Genomic DNA, 15,878 nt, shown 5'->3' with positions numbered 1-15,878 from the left:
CAGAAATATATCTGATTTTACCTCATATTATCACATACCCAGCATAGAGCTCAGGAAGAGTGTCTGTCATCCAAATCATAGGAGCCAAAGGGAGGGAGCAAGTCACTAGGGCTCCTTATGGTAGACAGCTGAAGCAGGAGTCTAAAGTAGCTTTCTAACTCTGGTTCTCAAGTCCCCAAGGAGGATATAATTTATCTAGTTAAAAGACCAGAGTAGATCAGCCCCAGGGGCTGTCATGAGATACATGTAAAACTTTAAAAAAAAAGCCAGAAGGAAAAGAAACAGAGATCTTCTCATCCCACTCTCTCACAGCTGAGGGAACTGAGCCCTGGAGGCACTCATAGAGCCAGACCTCCATAGTCCTCTGACTCTGCCAAGAACTGTACTGGCAATGTCCAACAGTGGGGTGTGTGCCCTGTCCTCTAGACCCATCAAGAGCAGATTTTCCTTAATTCTCTTTCAAAATGTCAGACAGATTTTTGTCATCAGGATGCTGGGCTGTAGCCTTCACAGTGGTATCCTTGGAGGAGCAGGCCACCCACTCGTGGCTCCCATGCATGCATGCATGGGACTCCACACCTGTCCCAGCAAAAACATAGGACATTGGGAGGTTTATGGAACTGGCTGGGAGAAAATCCATGCGGGAAAGATGATGCTGAGGCTGTCTCTCAAACCAGTCTCTGGGTCAGATGGAGAAACTCACTACAGGGATAGGAAGATGACTAAAGATGATTAAACTCTGCCCTTAAAGTTTGTGGAAAGATGAAGGTAGCCAGGAGGAGGGATGTGGGGGGGAATGGGGGTGATGCAGAGGGGTGCAAAGGAGCAAAACACAATGATGGATAAAGGGGAAATTTTCCGGAAAAGCATATCATCCTGGGTGCGAACTAAAAAACAGTAAATAAAAAATAAATCTCCCAAAACAAGTTCAGAAGGATCTGAAAGCTCAGCTCCAAGGGGAGCCTAATGTTGTCCTCAGCCTTGTGCCTGCTGCCTTTGGAGTCTGAGGTAGGAAATGTGTGACAGATGTGACCGCCCATCACAGTGGGGACAAGAGTGCTTCCGGGTAGGATGGCATGGATAGTCTCAGAGACAAGGAGTGAGTCAGCTTCTCATCTGTTGTAGGCCAGAATTCAACTCACGCAGAGCTGGGGACCACAAAAGGCTGGACAGTAGCTCAAGCAGCGAGGACAGGCCCCACTCGCTGGTTCAGAAGAGTATCAGTGTCTCCAATCCGGCAAAAGCCTAAAGCCACCATCCAACCTGAGAGCTGGTCTGAACCACCCAATTTGAAGTAGAGTCTGGTGGGTAAACAGAAAGAGGGAAGGTGCCCAGTAAGGCCCCTCCTTCCTGCCCTGCATGTCCTTCCTTCCCTGTCCTGTATGCCTATCCTTGGCATTAGTTTCTGCTCTTTGCCAGGCAGGTGACAACTCTGCCAGCAGCTCTGGACCAAGGTTAAAGACAGTGCTGGTTGCTTTCATTGCCTAGGACACCTCTGTGCCTCATCCTCCAAGAAATCCATTAGAGGAGGTGTGTGACAAGGTCCTTGCCACCTGCAAACAGCCATTTTTCTCTAGAAGTTAATTAGAGTAGACCTCTGCCCTGTGTGCTCACAGGCCCCAGGATATTTATCATAGAAGGAAAGGCTCTAGAGGCTCTTACCCCACCCTCCAGGATCCACGATTCCTTAAGGGTTTTGCCTCCAAGGATTTGTTTCAATTGTATTCTGCATTCCCGTTTTGTTTGACCACAAGGGGCACCTGTAAGAACCCAAGCCAAGGACTTGTCCTCCCCTGTAAAAATGAGCAAGAGCAGAGAGGACAAGAATTCCTACCATCACCCACCCAGCTAAAGTTTGTCTCCCCAGTCCTTTCTTCAACATTCTCTCCACTACACCTCAAAGCTTTCTTATGAATATAAAATAACAGGTGAAAGTTATACTCTATTTCTTCAGAACTTAGTTAAAATCAAGGAAATACTGTCATTGCATAATAACGTATCCTCCATTTTTCAGCTAGGAAACAAGTTCAGTGAGAAGGGACTTGTTGTAGTCTGCGTCAGCCTCTGGAACTCACAACTGTAGCAGCGGCATTGATGGGGTGGTCCACCCATAGCCCAAGTGCAGCCCTCAGCAGGAACAGCCATGACCTTCAAGTAGCACACAGTGAGGAACCTGCATTTCATGCCTGCTTATGGCTGCTGGTTTCTGACACCCAGAGGCTGGCAACAGCTAAGTTTATTGCTTCAAATAGGGAGTTATGGAGTTAAACACAAATAGACAATAATAAATGCACCCTCCCCTTGCTCAGGGGAGCAAAGAATGGGGGTTGTAGTAATCTTTTAGAGCATTTGACTGAGCCACTGTAGTCCTGGCTGCCATATTCTCAGGACCCTTAAGTGCCTTACTAAGATTTGCCCCACTTAACCTATCATGTGTGCCTTCCCATTGGCTGCCTCGCTGACTTCTGCATTTAGAAGCTACTTTTAATTGTCTTTAAACAGAAACCTGTCCAAGCCATCAGGCAATAAACGCAAAGGTGTTTGCAGTGGGTGGAATAAAAGGGCTGTTTTTATTTATGTACCAGCCATGGAGAACAACACGGGAGCGTTTCACAAGCTTTCTCAACTTTGAGGTTTTATTTTGATTTTTCAAAAGTGCAAATCAGCACCTGGGCCCAAAGCTTGGGGCAGCAGAAACTTAATTAGAACACAGGGTGCTTTCCATAAATATATTCCTTTCTGCTGTTGTCTTAAAGCTGACAGGATCACTCATCTGCTTAAATATAATTGAGTGCAGAAGTGAGAAAGAAAAGAAGACCTAGGCTGAAAACTTAATTCCCATGCAGCTTGCCTGGGGCTAGCTACTGCCACTGACTTTGAACTGGGGCCCTCTGCTGAAGAGCCATTGAGATGGTACCAGAGTAAACCTGGCATTCTGACCTTTGATGAACTAAAGTCTCAACTACCCACACTATGCACAAAAGAGGAACAATAAATAGATTTTTTTTTAAGTTTAAACCACTGAGATTTGAGCTCTAACTGTGCCAAACATATTATTATATCTTGCAGGCAACATCTAGGATAGTGCTAGGCACCAATTGTAATAAATAACTGTTGAATAAATAATCATAGCAGTAGTGTTACCAGCATAATCTCTAAAATACAGTAAGCACTCAATAATTTAAATGAGTGTTTGCCTCAATAAGCCTAAGTGGTAACACTATCACTATGCCCATCCTTATAAACAAGAAACTTAAGCTTTAAAGAGATGAAGGCATTCATTGTTTGTGACATAGAAAGTTGAGTGACCAATCTTCAATTCCAAGTTATCTCTGAACTCGGTATCTTAACCATAATACTACCTCTAAACAAGTAAGTAAATAATTGGGAATAAAAGTCGGCTTATGCTCTAAGCTTAAGAATCAACAAATGGGACCTCATAAAATTACAAAGCTTCTGTAAGGCAAAGGACACTGTCAATAGGACAAAATGGCAACCAACAGACTGGGAAAAGATCTTTACCAATCCTACATCCAATCGAAGGCTAATATGCAATATATACAAAGAACTCAAGAAGTTAGACTCCAGAGAACCAAATAACCCTATCAAAAAATGGGGAACAGAGCTAAACATAGAATTCTCAACTGAGGAATAACAAATGGCAGGAAGCACCTAATGAAACGTTCAACATCCTTAGTCATCAAGGAAATGCAAATCAAAACAACCCTAAGATTTCATCTCACACCAGTCAGAATGACTAAGATCAAAACTCAGGTGACAACAGATGCTGGAGAGGATGTAGAGAAAGAGGAACTCTCCTCCTCCTTGCTGGTGGGATTGCAAGCTGGTACAATCATTCTGGAAATCAGTCAGGTAGTTCCTCAGAAAATTGGACATAGTACTACCTGAAGACCCAGCTATAACACTCCTAAGCATATACGCAGAAGATGCTCAACAAGTAATAAGGACACCTGCTCCACTATGTTCATAGCAGCCATATTTATAATAGCCAGAAGCTGGAAACAACCCAGATGTCCCTCAACAGAGGAATGGATACAGAAAATGTGGTACATTTACAAAATGGAGTACTATTCAGCTATTAAAAACAATGACTTCATGAAATTCGCAGGCAAATGGATGAATCTAGAAAGTATCATCCTGAATGAGGTAACTCAGTCACAAAGAACATACATGGCATGTACTCACTGATAAATGGATATTTGGCAAAGAGTGTGGAATGCCCACCATACAACTCACAGACCACATGAAGCTCAAGAGGAAGGAAGACCAAAGAGTGGATGCTTCAGTCCTACTTATAAGGGGGAACAATATAATCAAGGGAAATAGAGGGTAGGAAGGACTTGGCAGGAAGAAAAGAGAGGGAGGGGAAAAATAGGGGCCAAATCAAGTATGGGAGGAAATGGAAGAGATGTACAGAGAGTCAGAAGATTGAACAGAGGGGTGTAGCAATGGGGGATAGGGAAATGGGGGGTAGCAACCAGAAATTCCAGATGCCAGGAGAGCAAAAGCCTCTGAGGACCCCACAGGGATGACATTAGCTGCAAAGGAAAGGGAGAACCTGTCAAGACCATATCCAGAGGGTAGGCATAGCCCCCCAGTTGAAGAATCGGAACACCCATCCATCTCCAAAATTTTAACCCAGAATTGCTCCTGTCTAAAGGAAATACAAGGACAAAGAGTGGAACAGAGACTGAAGGAAAGGCCATCCAGAGAGTGCCCCATCTGGGGATCCATCCCACATGCAGACCAAACCCAGATACTATTACTGATGCCAAGAAGTGTTTGCTGACAGGAGCCTGATACAGCTGTCTACTGAGAGGCTCTGCCAGATCCTAACCAATACATATGTAGATGTTTGCAGCCAACCATCATACTGAACACAGGGCCCCAATGGAGGCGTTAGGGAAAGGACTGAAGGAGTTGAAGGGGCCTTATCTAACATCAATGGGAGGAGAGGCCATTGAAACTGTGAAGGCTTGATGATCCAAGGTAAGGCAGGAGTGGGTGGGTGGGTGGAGGAGCATCCTCATAGAAGCAGAGTAAGGGGGAATGGGATAGGGGTTTGCAGAGGGGAAACTGGGAAAGAGGATAACATTTGAAATATAAACAAATAAAATATCCAATTTTTTAAGTCTTTCCTTGAAGATGTTATATGATAGGAGATGGCTGAAATATGTAAACAGCTATAAATTCTAAGTAATCTGAGTCTGGTGAAACTATGAAGATGGTGCTTAGAGAGTGATATTTGAGCTGGGTATTGAAGAGAAGTTCAGATACACTAACAGACAAGGATAAGACATTCCTAGCTTGGCCATTGGCATGTACATGGCAGGAAACAACACCACATTGCAAGAGTGATAAATCTTTGTTATCTCTACACTGGTAACTTGACAAAGAAAGACATTGATTGTGACAAATAGGTCTCAAATGGGAAAAGAAAAGTGGGTACCTTGCTGACTACCTTCCCTCCCATGCTGAAGCCTAGTGAGGGGAGGTACCTCAGTGGTGGAGCACTTGCCTGCCATGTACAGGACCCTGGGTTATGTCTCTAGCATCACAGAAAAATCCAAACCACCATTCCCTCCCAGATGCTTGTGTTATTAAAACATATCTAACAAACCTGGCGTGGTACTCACCCTGAGCTGTCGAAATGTGTAGCCGCCCAGCATTACAGCTCAACACAACAAGGCCAGTCTGCTGCACTGGTAAGCTGTACAGAGTCTGCCAAGGTTCAGGAAGAAATCCAAGCCTGGTGGCTGACCTTTGGGAGGATTTTGAACAAGCAGCCAAAAATCCCTAAGGCAGAAGTTCATCTCTCTCTCTCTCAGCCGTTTTCTGCCCTGGGGTGGGGGTGGCCAGCATATGCATCAAGTTGCTTAACTGAGCATTGGAGTTTGACCAAGAGAAGCTGAAGCAGCAGAGGAGTATTCCAAAGGCAGCTTTGCCCCCTGACCCTTGCTGGCTTCTGGGCACTGCTGCTGTTATTGCACTAGCATGGAGAGCAGACTAAATCACCCGAGACTCTGCTGTAAAGGGCTTCAGAGGCCTGCAGGAGGATCAAGTTCCCAGAAGCTTGGATCTGCTTCAAAGGCCACAAATCCCCCCTGGAATTAAGGAGCAGGGTTCTTCAGAAGCCTCTTCACTCTCGGTGTGGGGGAGGGGTTAGGTTGACAAGCCACCCTGCTCCCTTCACGCTTTCCCTTACTGGGATTTAGAGGAACAATCTGAGATGCCCTGTCCAACTACAGAGGGACAATTAGGCCCCTCTGTCTGCAGAAACTAAACAGTCAACGTTTTCAGATCTGAACTGGCCCTGGAGAACAGACCAGTCTGCTAAAATCCTCTTCATCAAAATCCAGCCTGCAAAATAGCCAATTTGCCAAAAATCCTATAAGTAGGCCCAAATTAGTACTTTTCCCCCTAGATGATTCTGACATTTAACCTTGCCTCTGCCTTTGGGTATTTATCTTAGTTTTTGTTTGCTTGGCTTTTATTTTGTGTGCATCGGTGTTTTACCTGCATGTGTGTCTGTCTGTGTAGCACTTACTTGAATGTTTGGTGTTTTTTGAAGTTCAGGAGATGGCATAGAATCCCCTGGAACTGTTAAAGATGCCTGTTAGCCACCATGTAGGTATTGGGAATTGAACCTATGACCTCTGGAAGAGCAGCCATTACTATTAACTGCAGAGCCATCTCTTCGGACTCTGTTTGCTTGTTTAATGAAACAGAATCTTGCCTCCTAGTCAAGCTGGCCTCAAACACACAATTCTTCCAAGTGCTGGGATAACCAACACAAGCCACCGTGCATGGCCCTGGCTCAAAGTTTTTATCAAAAGGATCAAGCGTAAAAAACTGGCTATTCTTCGAATTGATCCTCGGCTAAGTTATTTTCACAAATTGATCAAAATTCCCCACCCTTCCCTGGGGTGTACAGCTCTCTTGTCTGCAGAGAGAGAGCTACATGGTCTATCTTAAGAGCTTATAGTCCCAATCTACCTATCCAGAAGGTTCTGTGAAGATACAGCAGCCCTCTGCAAAGAGAAGGATGCTTGGTGTTGGAAACATGCTGCCTGTTTATTTACCTCATCTTGGGCCCTTTCTCTGACCTCACCGCAAAGTCATTATGAGAGACCAGGCTCTTGGCAGGTGTGTGTATTGTAAGTGACACACTTTAAAAACACCTCGTGTAAATCAGATATTGCCATAAAATGGAAATCACAGCTACAAATTACATACTTATTACCATTGTGTCTGATATATGAGGCAACGTTGACACTATATAATAGGTAGCCTGAGAGATGGAAAGTTACATGTGAGGCATAAAAGATCATTATTTTTCAATTCACAATGATACAATCTCTCTTATTCTGATATCACAGGCTCCTACATCAAAGCTGGGGCAGTTCCTAGGCCATTATCCAAACCCTTCATTTTACAGATGTGAAGGCTAAGGAAAACCGCCCAAGGTCACTCAGAGAGAGCCAGCTTGTGACTGACACAACACAGACTAGAACTCTCTGCTCTCTGAGGTGAGTCTCAGGAAGTCTACTTATTCTGCTCCACCTGAGTTCTGGAGAGCTCTGGAGAGACCCTGTGCTGACCATGGTCCCTGGTACTGAGAAGCCAGCTTTGGTTCAGTGCAAATAACATGTGTGAGGGCTGCCCTGTCCTTTTCCCTGTGTGTGACTCCTAAGCAAGATACTTAATCCCTCTGAGTTTTGATCCCTCAGTCCACAAAGTGAAGTTGAGTTCACATGAAGAGTTGGACGTTTTAAGTAATACAGTTAAGGAGGATGTTTAATGTAACAAGAGGAATGTTCCTAGTAGGCCAGCATTGCAGAAGGTGAATGCCATCACTACTCAGGGCCAGAGATGTGGCAAAGGGACTCTAGAATTATAGCCATGTCTGGTGATCCTCTATCCCCCTAGTGTGGTCCATCTGTGTTTTCCAGAGCTTGGACAATCTTCCATGTGACAGAATTACTCGTCTTTCCTCTTAGAAATACCTTCAACTTCTCAAATTTTCTGACTCCAGAGAGTGGATTTTGAGGCTGTGCTCCAATCCATGCAGACAGCTCTGCAACTGCCCAAGGGCTGGCAGGTCTTGCTCTTCATTCAGCAGATACTTTTTTAAAAGATCCTACTTGATGCCAGACTCAACGGCACTGCCAGTGTCGCAGTCCACCAGAGACAACCCTCCTGTGTAGAAGAAAAGTGGTAAACAGACTGGTCATGGTGACTCATGCCTTTAATCCCATCACTTGTGAGGCAGAGGCAGACAGATCTCTGTGAGTTCAAGGCCAGCTTGTCTACAATTGAGTTCCAGGCCAGAGAAGGCTACAGAGTGAGACCCTATCTCAACAAAGAAAAAGGGGAGGAGGATGTGGGAAACAAAGGAGAAATAAAAAAAAAGACCAAGACTACCTGCCCCATAGTTGTAGGTATGGCTGCTGTGTCAGTAGGGGGCAAAGAGGAGAGAGGCTATGTCTACACTCAGTGTTCTGACCTATTGACATCTGAATGATTAGTAGTATAGCATTGCCTGAGAGCACAGCCAGGGTGGAGGGGCAGGGGGATACACCCAAGATGACCCCTTCCCTGTGCCACAATGCACAAGTGAAGCAGAGCACACTGGAGACCACTCCTGAGCCAACCTTATACTCAGAGGCCCTAAGACCACTAAGAAGAGCAAGTAAGTGGTGGAAAAATGGAAGAGAAAGAGAAAGAGAGAGAGAGAGGAAGAGGAAGAGGAAGAGGAAGAGGAAGAGAAGAAGGTGGGCACAATGAAGAGAGGCAGAACTAGAGACTCGAGGGTAGTGAAGAACAGCCTGATGTGAGTAACCAGTAATGCCACCTGGGACCATGGGTCCTGGGCTGGGCAACCACCAGGGGCCATGTCTGGGTCCATGGCCCTGCAGTATCAAGGGTCTGTTACCATCAAAGACCAGGCCCACATCCCTAGTCTGAATTGCAGCCCAGGACTTGTTGATATTTGAGGGCTGTATAGAACTGGCCCCACCTCTCACCTGGGCATCCTCCTGCCTCAGCCTCCTGAGTGCTGAGATTACAGGCGTGATACCTGTCAAGGAAGGTGTCACTAATGGCTCAGTTTGGAGCCAGATCTAAACAGGAAGTCATGTAGTAAGAGTTTTGGTTTCCCTTTTAAAAAAATTATGTTATGTGAGTATGTTTTTGTTTTAATACCAGGTGTGGGATAAGAGGCTGCTTCATAGCAGGTGATTATGATTTGTCTCCTGCACTAGCAGGGGTGTGATCTTTGCCAGCTGCAGACAGTTTAATTGTGAAAACTTTGGGGAGGGTATAAATGGGAGAGGCCCTCTCTCCTACCTAGTGTTGGGGTTTGGAAGGGATTAGGATGGAGTAAAGTTTGAAAGGGAGGTAGATATAAGAACAATAAAGCAGCCCCTAAAAATAGCACCAACAAAGTCATGCTCAAGAAGCTCTGAGCCAGAGAAGAACTCTCCGGGAGACAGCAGCATGTGCCAAAGGCCTGGGGCAGAAGCAGGCTAAGAAGCAAAGTAGAGAAACAGCTGCTATGGAAACTCAAGTACAGGAATCAATCGCTGTGGCCAGCCTTTGCACAGGGAAGGACAGCCTAGTGAGTGTGCCAGGGTCAGCTCTGGAATACGCTGGACTGCTCTAAGTGAGTCACGAAGATGTGAGAAGCACTTGAAGACTGGACTAGAGTTTTTCACTTTTCTTTCCTTTTTCTTTTGGGGTTCTGAATAGTGTCGCCATGTATCCCAAGCAGGTCTAGAACTCAATGTTCCTATTTCTGCTTCCGAGTGCTAGGCTTACTGAATATGACACCATGCCAGGCAGACTGTGACTTTCTAAAAGCTGCCTTTATAGAGCAAGTGTGTGTCCCTGGTGGCTAGAATCACAGTGGCCACACAGCAAGTGCTAGACCTGTGGTTTTCAACCTTCCCAATGTTGTGACCCTTTAATATACTTACTATAGAGTCGTGCTGACCCCCAACTATAAAATTATTTCATTGCTACTTTAGAACTATAATTTTGCTACTGTTGTGAATCCTAATGTAAATATCTGATATGCAGGATATCTGTGCGACCCTCTCCTACCAAAGGGATCACTATCCATAGGTTGAGAATCGCTGTGCTAGATGATCAAGCCAATGCTCTGATATGTCCATATCTTCCTGGATTCTGATTGAAAACAAAATGTCCTACTAGGCCACTAAAATGCTCCCCCTCCTCTGAGGATTTGAAGTCTGTGACTTATGAGCATGTTGCCTTTGTTGTTACTATGGCTTTGATGTTCTTATTCCTCCAAAACTCATGTTGAAATGTAGTCCACAGCCCAATGGTGCTAAGAAGCGGAGGGTTGCTATGGACCCAATGCTGAATCACATATATACACATATATATGTATCACGTATAAAGCTGTGGCTTTGATCCCAGCAGCACCAAGAACAAGTCAGAGCCTTTAGGGGGTTGGAATGGTGCCATATTACATGATATGAGTGATTTACCTTTTTATACTTGTCCCACGAGGGACAAAGCAACGAGGCATCATCCTGGAAACAAAGAATGACCTTGGTGAAGTACTGGATATAATGACGTGCTGAGCTTGGACTTCCTAGCTCCCAGAACTGTTAATAATAAACACACAGGCTTTTCTTAAGAGTGTTTGCTTTTTAAGCATGTATGTGTATGTGAGTATGTACAAATGAGTGCAGGTTCTCACAGAGGTCTGTTCCAGCATATAATGGCATGGGATGTCCTCCAGCCTCGTGTAGTATAAAGCAAAGTAGAAAAGCAAAACCATGATTTGAAAGAAGAAGGCAGGAGATTAAGTCTGATGCTGTGTCCTGTGTTTTAATGCTCTGAAAGAATGCACAAGATGAGGACCAACTCCAGGAGGCAGCAAGGGAGACCAGAGATCAAAGCAAGCAAGAATGGACTTTCTGCTGTCTCGCCCTTCGTAGCACTTAAACTCTATGAATGTGGCTGTTACTTTCCTAAGGAAATGAGAAACAATCAAGGCAGGGTCTCTCTATGCTGTGTAGCCCAGGCTGCCTCAGCCTCCTGGATGCTGAGATTACTGGTGTGTACCACCATGCTCAGCTTAATGAGATTTAAAAAAAAAAAAAAAAAAAAAAGATGGACACAAAGGAAAATGCCAGTAACCCCGCAGCCTCTGAAAGCCTCTGTGCACTGTGACCCCTCCACAGACTCCTGTGCAGCAACCCTAGCTCACACGAAGGAATAAGCCTTCTCTGTCACCACCACTACCGTTGTAACCTTTTAAAGAGTTTATTATGTGCCAAGTACAGTAAGTATCCCACACCCCACGTGACACATGCATTACCTCTTTGAATCATTATAACAACCCTAGGCTGTATCTAGTACCATTATAAATAGTGTGCCCAAAGCCACACACTTGGTGGGAAAATAATGAAGCTAAGATTAGAACTCCATCAATCCAATTACAGAACCACCGTTCTCAACCGTGATATCCCACTGTCTTTAAATAAGGAAGTAGCTCATGGTTGAGGAGCCCCAGTCACACAGAGTTGTGTGACTGCTTTCCCAGATCCTGAGAAGGGGCTCACTGGAAGCCATTCATCTAAGCCCCGTTTTGAATTTCAACAGAAATTTCTGACTACTTGGACACACTGCACATGACCAATACCTGTTGGAGGAGAGACCTGTCAGTGCCGGCGAAGCATGGGAAGATGGAAGGCTTATCTGTTTGTTTTGATGAATGTAAATGAATTCTATTACTTGTCAAAATGTTATCAAGACCCCAGGGAAACGAGAACACCCCCCACCTTCAGGGTGAAGAGAGAGAGAAAAGGGAGAGAGAGCAATATTCAAAATAGGTTGCTTTGATTTGAAATGAAAACACACAACTTTGGGGAGGGGGCTTTCATTATTTTAGAGACCTTGGCATCCTTGCATATACATTCATGAATTAATCATTAAAACCCTGAAGTGTGGGATAAACCACGTGGGTTTTCAATGCCAGCCCACAATAAAGGGGACCTCAAACGGTTATAAAGATACGACGTTTACGCTGACACAGCCCGGAATGACATTTCTCTAGGAATAAAGTGAATGAGGTGTGTGTGTGTGTGTGTGTGTGTGTGTGTGTGTGTGTGTGTGTGTGTAAAGCGGCCCCAGGTCCCAGGCCAGAGCGGTGTATAAGCCAGCTCCAACCGTGTCACCACAGATTAGTGCTATTTAATATCTGCTAATGGAATGGCTCTGTCTGCCTTCGACAGCAGGATCAAAAGAGGGCCGCGCAGCTTTTAAATTATTAGCACTAATTAGGCAAATCAAAGAGGAGGAGGGCAGGGAGACCAGAGAACGCATTAGCAGAAATGCAAGGGGATCACTGCCTACCTCATACTGTCAAGACCAAGCCGCCAAACAGCCAATTAGTGCTGAAGACCCTTCCAGTGCTAGGAAAGAACCATCAGACACGCTCTGGGTGGAAGCAGGATGGCTTCATTACAGTGGCTCGCTAATTAAAATGTAAAGGTTGCTGATCATTGCATAATTAAATAAGGTAGCAGGCTACAGCCCAAATATCCAGAGTTTGTGGACCGAAGCCACCTCCAGGGCCTCTTCTCTGACATTCCCAGTCTGTCTGGAGCTGTCCATCGTCCTGAGAAGTACGCCATCTAAATAGTCTAACAGCAAGTGTTCTGAGGGGACCTTTCTCGAGACCACTGCTACCACCCATCACCAGACCCAAGATCTATTTCCTTTAGAACCCTTTTTCAAGCCAATTAGTCAAGGCAAAGGAGGCAAGTGGTGTTGAGTGGGAAGAGGACCAGGCCTAATTAGCTCCCAGCCACCGGAATCTAAATATAAATTCACGGAAGCCGAGGCTGTCTCTGTTGATGTAACCTTTATCTCTTCTCTCTTTTACCTGCCAAGCAGAAATACTATTTTCCTAAGAGTTTGGCTGGGGATGATTCCCATGTTTTACACGGGGTCTCAGGCTACTGAACCACACACATCCCCAGGGCTTGCAGATGAGAGAAGGTAATAGGGTGGGCGTGCCAAATAGTTCAGTCCCTGACTAGGAGACGGCAACGTTTAATACCAGGTTGAGTTTAAGGAAGTTGTGCTAGGAGAACGGGTGTTCTCCTAACTGTAGAGCTGATTCCATCAGAACTTTACCCTTTCAAGCACGGAGGCATGCTTTCTTTCGTATTTTTTTCTTCTTCCCCATTTTCTCTCTCACATCTTGAGTTCTTCTTATTCTTTCTCTTGTCTCTCTTCCTATTCCCCCTTGTCCCCTTCCACCTTTTGAGACAGGATTCCATGTACCCCAGGCTGGCAACAAGCTAGTGATATAGCTGAGGGTGTCCAACTACTGCTGATCCCTGCTTCTCCATTTTCCAAATGGTGAAATTATATGTGTCACACCATTAAGATTTTGTCATCTTCTCTCTCTGTGTGTCTGTTTCTCTGATTCTCCTTTAAAAAAAAAAAGCTATATTTTTTACAAGTTACTGTTTTACCACTAAAATGAGAACAAAAATGAAGTTTTATTCACTCATTCCTTAACTTTTATTTATATGTCTGTTGTGTGAGACTTTTTCTGAAGAGATATGAGCAAACATCTGTGCACCCCAGCAGGAGCATGAATGACAAACCAAAGTAAGGATTCCACTTAAGTCCAACTTGGTAACCAACGTGTTTCTGAGGCTTATTTACAGGAGTATTGTGAGGAGTTCTTTAAGGGAACATGAACAGCTCAAAGACAGCTGAATAGCTGGAAAGCCCACCCTACCATGGCTGATGGCTCATAAAGTACACTCCTGGAACTCTCTGTACAACATACAGGAAGGTCATCAGGTCTGAGAGTCTCCTCAGCTGCCCATACTACTATAACCTTGGGAAGAGAATGATTTGTGGATCTGGTAAGTTTCAGGAACTAACTGAGACTTGTGTATTGTTTTCTTCCTGTATTTTAACAAGCCTTCTTGGGATGGAATGTTTTAATTTGGAAAAAAATGCTGCACACAATTCCCTAACTTATATAACTTCTATTGGAATGGTGTAAACTATCATTTGTTCTGACAATGGTCTTTAATAATGGAAAATAAGTATATGAGTCAGTATGGACGGGCTAGAGTAACAAATGGGCTATCATATAGCTGTTTAACAAGATTTATTTTATCTTTTATTCACAAATTATCTCAAGATAGGGTTGAGAAACAATCTCTTCCCTACACATTATTCAGAGGTTAGGATTGGCTCTGTCATCTTCTGGTAGCTTCTGAGACAGTAAAGGAGGGAAATAAATATTTTAGAGATTTATAAGGACCAAATGAAAATGCCATTGTCTTAGTTTTCTTTCTGTTGCTGTGACAAAACATTCTGAGAAAAGGGTTTATTTGTCTTACACTCCCAGGTCACAATTCATCACTAGTAGAATTCAGCAAAGGGTCTCAAAGCAGAATCTACAGCCCAGGAGCTCTGCCTAGGAATGCCTGGACTGGGCACTCCTACATCAGTTAATAATCATGACAATCTCACACACACGCACACACAAACACAAGCACATGCATACAAACACTCAAACACACACACACAGGCCACCCAGTTGAGGCTTCCATTCTTAGGTTTCACCAAGTAAATAACCAAGGTTAACCAGGACAACCACACATTCACACATTGCTTCCACTCACACACTTGGCCAGGGATCAGTCACACAGCTAAGATGTAAGAAAAAATATTAAACCACATCTCAAAAAGACAAGGAATCAGGCTGGGGAGATGATTTCATGGGTAAAAGCACTTGCTGGGCAAGCCTGAGCTCCAACCCTAAAACCACAGTAGAAGAAAAGAACTGAATCTGAGAAGTTGAAAAGAACTCACCTCCATGTACATACTGTCTTACGAGACACACACCAAAACACACATACACACACATATATACACATCCATGCTGTCACACAACACACATACGCTCACACATACATACACACATACAGAGAGAATAAAATAAAAATATTTGAATGCTATGAGGAATCTGTTCATGGTGAATCTAACAGGTTCGACAAAGGAGAGACAGAGCTGATGAAGACAGAAGCATGGGCAGAGGCCAAGTGCAGTGACACACACCTGTAATCCCATCATCAGAGGCTGGGTCATTGAAGACTTCAAGTTCAAGAGCAGACCATGGCAACTGTACCCCAGGACCATCTCTGAGAGAAGCCTGTCTGCAAGGAGTGTCCAAATGTCTGCCCTTGGCACCGGCACCTGTAGCTCCCTAAGGAAGCAGAGATCTGAATGAGTTCTTTGCCAGCTTGGGCTACATTATATGACCCCATCTCCATAAGAAAGAAAGAAAGAAAGAAAGAAAGAAAGAAAGAAAGAAAGAAAGAAAGAAAGAAAGAAAGGAAGGAAGGAAGGAAGGAAGGAAGGAAGGAAGGAAGGAAGGAAGGAAGGAAGGAAGGAAGGAAGGAGAAAGAAAAGGAGGAAGGGAAGAAAAAGGAAGGGAGGAAGAAGGAGGAAGAGGGAAAGGGCAGGAATGATCATAGGCAGGAAAGCAAGGGATGGATCCAGGGCTGTTGTGTACACTACAGCCAACCTTGCCAAAACCTTGCTGCAGAACTCATCCTGAGAACAGGTAGAAATCTGAGCTGGGTAGCAAAGGGCCACTTCCGACCAATCAGCTGCTGTAGCATGGGGTCTAAAGGGCACAGGAGCCACCTCTTCTGAGACATGTGACCTTGAATGTGATATTTCTATTCACCTCAGTTTCTCTGGAAGATGAGAGAAATGCTCCTGCTGCCTCCACAGTGTCTCTGAAGATGACATGGAATCCAACATGCTCAGTTCTCAGCATG

The 15,878-nt window shown here is 44.6% G+C and overlaps 1 pseudogene; it reads left to right on the top strand.

The window, feature by feature from the left end:
- The first annotated feature begins 8,444 nt into the window (after positions 1-8,444).
- Positions 8,445-8,561, top strand: Gm24781 (annotated as a pseudogene).
- The last annotated feature ends 7,317 nt before the right edge of the window (positions 8,562-15,878 follow it).

Source organism: Mus musculus, chromosome 8 (genome assembly GCF_000001635.26).
Source record: "Mus musculus strain C57BL/6J chromosome 8, GRCm38.p6 C57BL/6J".
In the NCBI taxonomy this organism is placed as follows: domain Eukaryota; kingdom Metazoa; phylum Chordata; class Mammalia; order Rodentia; family Muridae; genus Mus; species Mus musculus.
This window is presented reverse-complemented; position numbering and strand designations above follow the sequence as displayed.